Source organism: Budorcas taxicolor, chromosome 2 (assembly GCF_023091745.1).
Source record: "Budorcas taxicolor isolate Tak-1 chromosome 2, Takin1.1, whole genome shotgun sequence".
Lineage (NCBI taxonomy): Eukaryota > Metazoa > Chordata > Mammalia > Artiodactyla > Bovidae > Budorcas > Budorcas taxicolor.
The window spans coordinates 149001565-149009547 of record NC_068911.1 but is presented as its reverse complement, the minus strand read 5'-3'; the positions used below and the strand labels follow the sequence as shown (position 1 = coordinate 149009547).

The window sequence follows — 7983 nt, the reverse complement described above, 5'->3', positions numbered from 1 at the left end:
TAGCACACAATTTGTGTTTTGTTTTGTTGTTCAATTGCTGACTTGTGTCCTACTCATTGGGACCCCATGGGCTGCAGCACGCCAGGTTTCCCTGTCCTTCACTGTCTTCCTGGGTTTGCGCAAACTCATGTCCATTGAGTCAGTGATGCCATCCAACCATCTTATCCTCAGTCGCCGCCTTCTCTTCTTGTCCTCAATCTTTCCCAGCATCAGAGTCTTTCGGATTAGGAGTCATTGAAAGTGAAGTCACTCAGTCATGTCTGACTCTTTGCGACACCATGAACTGTAGCCTATCAGGCTCCTCCGTCCATGAGATTTTCCAGGCAAGAGTGCTGGAGTGGATTGCCATTTCCTTCTCCAGGGGATCTTCCCGACCCAGGAATCGAACCTGGGTCTCCTGCATTGCAGGCAGACGCTTTACCATCTGAGCCACCAGGGAAGCCCCTTGAGTCATTGCAGGGTGCAATATCCCTGAAGGCCACGAGGGGGCGAATAATAGTCCATGATCCCAGCCTGTGTTACTGTTCCCATCACTCTGTCTGGACTCTTCTTGCTTCCTGGTGGCTCAGCTGGTAAAGAATCCGCCTGCAATGCAGAAGACCTGGGTTTGATCCCTGGGTTGGGAAGATCCCTTGGAGAAGGGAACAGCTACCCACTCCAGTGTTCTGGCCTGGAGAATTCCATGGATTGTATAGTCCATGGGGTCGCAAAGAGCTGGACGTGACTGAGCGACTTTCACTTTTCTCTGTTTACGCTTCGTCTCTTACTATGTCTTTCTCTTTTGTATTGTACAGTATTACATTTATTACCTTTTATTCTTCCCTTTCCCCACCTCTGTTTCTCTAACCCCATATCCAGCCTGCTCACATCATGGAAAAAAAACAAAACATTTTTAGTAGTTTGTTGTATGTCATGAATTTCTCCTGGTTTTCAGTTGCCAAAGACTGTGAGCCTAACAGTTTATATTTCCCTCCTCTAGCTTTTCCCTGATTGCTTTAAAGCAATATTTTTTTATTTGGCTCTGTTCTGCCAGGTCTTAGTTTCAGCACATGGGACCTTGAGTTGCAGCATCTGGGATCTAGTTCCCTGGCCCGGGACTGAACTCAAGCCGCTGCATTGGGAGCACAGAGTCTTATCCACCGGACCACAGGGAAGTCCCTTCCCACTCATATTGGTTTGATTTTTACTTCTGCAGCCGTTAATTGCCTTCCCTCCCTTCAATAGAAAAAGAAAGGGGATCCACTCCTGATTCAAATGAAACATCACACAAACAAAAGGTCTTTCAATCGATAAGGAATTTCAAAAGTAGGGGTCAATTTAAGTGGCCCTAAGGGCTGCATGCTGTTTCCACTGTAACTAAGACAGCATGTAAATAACCATCCAAAGTGTGGAATTCCTCTGGATCTGGAAAACACACCTCTCCTTCCTACCCTGACTCCAGTATTTCACATTTTTTACCTGACAGACGATTCTCCTTAGTGTCCATTCCAAATTCTCGGCAAGTGCAGTTTTTTCTGTCTATGGGAGAGAGAGAGAGATGGAGGGAGCTGCTAGCCATTTTATGTTCCTGTTGACCTGGGGGCTTGTGATCAATCCCTTCCGCAGAGCCAGGCTGCAAGCTGCAGGGTAAGGCATTAGGGTGGTGAGGATGCAGGTTGGCCATCTGCTGCAAACAGAGCTATTTCCATCTGCATTAGAAGGAGGCATGCTCAGACTAAATCACAGAGCAGGAACAGTCCCATATATCACGAGGGTAAATTATCCTAATTGAGTGGTTAAGAGAACGAATGCTTTCTAGGTAGTTTACAGTAAGGACCTCCTTCTCCTGGCTACACTAATAGCAAACCACGGGCCATCAGATCCATTTGGGAAAGAGCATTAGCATCCAGTCCACTCACCTCCTTGGTCCTATAGCCCGTTTCCAGGAAATCAACCTTTCTCTGAGCAATCAGCTCATTATGATTTGAGTTTTTATTTTGCTCTTGTAAGCTACTGAAAGAGCAGTGACTTTCTCCTTAACCCTATTTGTGCAGCAAGTGTTGTGTAGTCTGGTAAGTATCACATACTCAAGCGTTTTAGACTCAGGCCCGGAGTCTCTATTTTCAAATGATGGGGGTAAATTCCCAACCTTCTGATACCCTGTTTCCATTTAAACAGGAAATTCCAGAGCTTCTTCTCAGCCTCCTCTCTAGCTTACTACAGGCACCTCCTTCTCTGTTTGTCAACAAATGAAAACAGTGATTTGCTGTTTGAGCATTTAGAAGTCCTGTTTCATGCTATCTGTTGGAGAGATAGTATTTTAAAATATTAATTAAAAGCAATATATTTTTTGAATAAGCAATACATTCTCATGATTCAAATTCTATGCACATGTAAGAGCACATACAGTGAAATGCTTTTTTCCAGCTGGAAGCAGATTTAACATGAAGCTACACGAGTTTCAGCTTCAGGTACCTCGTTGCTTGGGTCTCTTCTAAGGCTCTGTTAGGTACCTGATTCTCTATTCATTTTACATTATTTTTTCTTTAAAAGCTGTCCTGACCAAACTGTATGAGTTTCAGTGCCTCCAAGACTTGAATCTGCCTCTGCTTGCACCTCTGGCTTTTAGCCTCCCTGCCCAACAGTCAATATTGGTTATTACATTAGTGCATATATTTCTGGGTATATTTTAGGTGTGTGCTAACTCGCTTCAGTTGTGTCCGACTGTTTGTGACTTTATGAACTGTAGCCCACCAGGCTCCTCTGTCCGTGGGATTCTCCAGGCAAGAATACTGGAGTGAGTTGCCACGCCCTCCTCCAGGGGTTCTTCCCCACCCAGGGATCTAACCCAGGGATCGAACCTGCGTCTCTTATGTCTCCTACATTGGCATGCAGATTCTTTACCACTAGTGCCACCTATGTAAGTAAAAACATATTTAACCCTTGTTCCTTTTTCTATAAAAGGTAACAGGCTGAACATGTCATTCTGCACTTTGATCTTTGCCATTTGTTTTGAAGTAAGTTACTTTCTTCCTATTTTGGCTTCCTCCTTTATAAAATGGAAAAATTGAGTCCATTCCAGAGACTTACTTTTAGGATTAAATCAGATCATATAAAGCACTTAGCCTATCCCCTGGAACATAGGAAGTGACGTAAGCTAATAGATGTACGCTATTATTCTAGAGTTAAAGCTTAAAATGTTCCACAAAGCTACTATAATGAAAATGGTGGTGGTACTGATAACATAATAGCGAATGGATGAAACAAAGTAAGAAGCATCTGTTCTTTATTATTTGCCTGCAAGATGCCAGTTGTCCGTGATTGAAACTATTTTTGTTGTTGTTTAGGCCCTAAGTCCTATCTGACTCTTTGTGACCCCATGTTCTGTAGCCCGCCAGGCTCCTCTGTCCCTGAGATTTCCCAGGCAAGAATGCTGGAGTGGGTTGCCATTTCCTTCTCCAGGGGATCTTCCTGACCCAGGGATCAAATCCATGTCTCCGGCATGTTGGGAGGATTCTCCACCCCTGGGCCACTGGGAAAGCCCCATGATTGGAAGAGAAACATAAAAAAAAAAAAGTTTGCCTCCAGGAGCTTCTAGTCCAGGGGAAGATGGGAGATGTGTGTGAAAATGTGATATGAAAAGAATGCATGGCTGTGAGGATAAGCGGAGAGATCATTGCTGTCTGGAGCGAAGGTGGGTGCAGAGGGCCCACGGGACATGGGAGTGGAAGTGAGGAAGTGGTACCTGAACTGGCTTTCAAAGGACAAGTAGGAATTGGATGCCCAGAAATAACTAGGGAAAAATGGCAGCTCTGAGGATGATCCAACCTGATGAAATCACAAATGCTGAGGAAGGGACTTTCCTGGAGGTCTAGTGGTTTTAAGTTTGCCTTCCAAAGCAGGGGGTGAGGGTTGGACTGAGGAGCCTGGTGGGCTCCAGTACATAGGGTCGCAAAGAGTCGAACACGACTAAAGCAACTTGGCACACACGCGTGGGAGAGCGAAGATCCCACATGTCTTGTGACCGCAAAACGAAAACATAAAACGGAAGCAATATTGTAACACGTTCAATATAGACTTTAAATATTGCCCATATCAAAAACAAACGAAAACTGCTGAGGAAAATTTGGTTAATTAAAGGAAATGATGTTTAAGAGAACGAGTTATAGATTGACAGGATGTTCTCCTAAATGACAAGCTCTTTGGGGGAGTGCCTCAGTAGGGTGTGTTACGTGGCTCTGACGGAATTTGGCCTCTCCACCTAACTCCCAACTGCAGTTGAAGGGGCAGAGTATGGATATTCACAGAACCGATCCCTCACAAATAAACTCAAAGTTTAAATCTTTAGCTCAATGGTATCAATAACACATTCTAATTGCATTTGACGCTTTGAAAATATGGTTCTGTATGATAATTGCTGTGAAGCAGATTTTCGTCACAGAGACTTATACACTGTAATTGTACAGAGGAAATAGAGAGCTTATTAAATTATGCCATTTGATTGCAACTGCAGATTGTGACAATGCTTGGAACAACAGGAGCCCCCAGTCATCCCTCCCTCCCCACCACCTTACCACCTTTCCAGTGTATCAAGCGTATAAATAACATTATGTATGCAAAACCCCCAAGCATCCTCTAACCACCTCCCACAGCCAGACGGCACTTTGGGGAAACTGAGTGTCAAGCTGTGTGTTAGTAAAATGAATCTTACATGTTGATCTCATAAATTCAAGAGTCCTATGGAGTTGACTCATTGGAAAAGACTCTGATGCTGGGAGGGATTGGGGGCAGGAGGAGAAGGGGACGACAGAGGATGAGATGGCTGGATGGCATCACTGACTCGATGGACGGGAGTCTGAGTGAACTCTGGGAGTTGGTGATGGACAGGGAGGCCTGGCGTGCTGCGATTCATGGGGTCGCAGAGTTGGACACGACTGAGCGACTGAACTGAACCGACAGTTGAGGCACCTTCCAGACAAACCCAGAGAAGAACCAGTTCCCCAAGTCTCTGTCATTAGATCAAACACATTTCAGACGTGAAGAGAGAGGGAGTCCCCAAAACTGCCCCCCAGCATGAGTAGCGCCTCTTCTACCTGTTGGGCACCTCTTTTTCACAATTTCCCCTCTCAGTCTAAATCTCCCTTGGTGTCCCCAATTCTTGCCCAACCAGTGTATACTGCCTTGTGGGATCAGCAAGTCATTTAGGGAAAAGCCTTTTAATTAAGAGAAGAGCAACAAATTATTCAATCAGAGTCATCTGATTTAATACCCTGCCATCTGGCCAGGACTCCTCCCGCCCCCTTCTCCTCCCAGCCTTCACCGGGGTAGAAAGGGACGAAAGGGCATGGAATGTGGGAAGGACCATCCAAGCCTTTCTGGAAGCAGGGAGATGGTTTTAGGAGGATTTCCATTCTTTGCTGTAGAAACTCATCCTCCATTTCCTTACAGGTAAAATTGGGGCAGTAACAGCCACCTCAGTGCTCTGGGACGCCTGGTACCATGATGGCTGGCCTAGTGGCAGTGCTCAAGAAATGTAAGGTGAATCTGAAGCCTGTAAATGAGGAGCTGTGTTTTGAAGGCGGATGTTGAGCTGGTGACAGCAGCCGTGGTGGCAGGAGTGAGACACGAAGATTTTCCTCTGGTAAGCCAGCCTCAGCTCATCTCCTTTCTGTTGTGATCCGCAGAGGCACTCCCTGGTCCTCTCCCTTGAAAGGGAGCTCAGGAAATCCATGCCCCCTCTCTCGCTCCTCAGTTCAGTTCAGTCACTCAGTCACATCCAACTCTTTGTGACCCCATGGACTGCAGCACGTCAGGCCTCCCTGTCCATCACCAACTCCCAGAGTTTACTCAAACTCACATGCAGCGAGTCAGTGATGCCATCCAGCCATCTCATCCTCTGTCGTCCCCTTCTCCTCCTGCCTTCAATCTTTCCCAGCATCAGCATCTTGAGCCTAGTCCCTCCAAACCTGGATGTCAGGCTTTATCTTGAGACACATGCAGTGGGAGCCTTCCATGTCTGGTTTGAGCATGATAAGAAGAGGGCTGGGAGACACTTCGAGTTTAAAGAGGTTAGAAATAGAACTTAGGGGATTATTTCAATAGGTAGCAGCTCAGAAGAGGACTACGCTAGACAACGTCATGAAATAGACGCAAGTTCCTCAAAGTAATATCACCACCAATGTGACAGCTACGAATGAAGACTCAAACAGGGATATAGAAGACTCAATTACCACGCACAGCTTTTACTGTCAGTGATGAGATGTTCCAAACTGGTGAACAGCTCCTAATAAAGCACTGAACAAAGTATCAAATACAGTCTTCCTGTGATTTGCGTAGTAGTTCCATTCTTGGGATATACTTAGTGTATATTAAAAGCCCTTTTAGAAAGTCCTTCTGTTTACATAAAAAATGAAGCTACGTTCTAAAGCTCAGACGATTATAAGTGAGTTTCCAGCTCTGTAAATATCTAGTGGGACAGTTGAAAGTTGTGTGGAGCATAGGGTGAGCCATGCAAAGATTGCGGCTCAATTTGCGATAGATCAAGCTGCTGGGGTCCCAGGCTGTCTTTGACAGGAGAGGGACCTCTACCCATCACTGGGACAAACCAAATCACTCCACATTTTTCCAAAGTGCCCCCCTAGGGACGCAATCCTATGCTAGGCTAAAAACCAAAATGTGAATCAAATTAAACATAAAAAGAAAAAATTGAATGACAAGAAATTTTATGTATAAAAACACCTGAGACAAGAAAGTTTAGTGTAAAAAAACACCTTGAGACAATAAATTTTGAGCTGGATATTAAACAAGATGAAAGAATTTTTCATTTTGTTTAGTATGATAATAAAATAATTTTGTGTAAAAACACAGACAGATGTAAAAATGCCAAAAAGGAAATTTCAGTGATGACCATCTGAATACAGTATGTCTGTGAGCTTTATAGAAAATAATTCCTGCGGTGACTGCTTAACTCGCAAAGACTCACTGTTCTTTGGGAACATCCTCCACATAATATTCAAGGTGAATCTTCCAGGTAGAGTTTGTATCACAAGCTGCTTCCCTGTTCCCCTGCCCCCAATCCAGGTCATAGGTCTAGCTGGAGGTGGGGCACACTCAATCAACCCAGTTGTTACTGAAAGGATATGAGTAGCGGGTCTGGCTGCTCTGCTGCTTAAAAGCCAGTAAACAGGACAGGTTGGTGGAAAGGAAAGTTTGCTTCATTTCAGATGCTGGCAACTGGCAGTGGTAGAGAAGGGAGGGTGGCAGACATCTGTCCGAAGGCAGACTGCCCGCTTCCAACAAGCAGGGGTGACAGCATTTATAGACAGAGTTGAGCGTTGGTGGAGGGGGCTACACGCAGAAACAGCACAGTCATCTCTAACAATCGTCTTCAACTGGTCATCAGTGGTCCAACTAGCATCATCTTGGTTGTTTTAGGTACAATTAATCTTCAGTTCCTGGATGCACTGGTTCCCGTTTCTTTGCAATCACTTCTCGGAATTGTGGCAGCTCAAGTCCTGGGAATAGTCTGGTCACCATGCAGTTACCTTCTCCACTTGATGTTTTGGTATCTGTAAGACGGCTTACAGGCTATGGCTCAGAATATTATCTACAGCCCTTGAGAAAGAAAGAAAGGTCCTTGACTATGCTTAATGACTACATTATTATTGTTTAGTTTCCTTAGACTCTTTTCTTTCGTTTCAGCAGTTCTCACTTCTCTGATTAAACGTATTCTTTGACTGAAGCTTTCCACAGGCAAAAAGCAGGCAGAAGACGTGCTGGCGTTGTATGTGTGTGTGGGGTGGGGGACAAGAATCATGGAGTCCTGCTCCATTTCACAGTCACATGCTCTTTCACAAGAACTTGACATCTGGAACTGGAACTCTAGGGTCTGGCAGCTTTCGCATTAACAGTGCTCCCAGAGAAGACCCCTAGGCTTCAGGCGCTCAGGTCTCCAGAACCACTTTGTTTCCCGTCCTTCTCTGAAAGTGAAAAGTGAAGTACTGG

At 45.1% G+C, this 7983-nt stretch overlaps 1 non-coding gene across 1 annotated transcript; it reads right to left on the bottom strand.

Annotated features, from left to right (window-relative positions):
* Positions 1-367: 367 nt before the first annotated feature.
* TRNAC-GCA (transfer RNA cysteine (anticodon GCA)) lies at positions 368-439 on the bottom strand. The gene has a single exon. It is a non-coding gene; the product is annotated as a tRNA-Cys (tRNA).
* Positions 440-7983: the final 7544 nt, after the last annotated feature.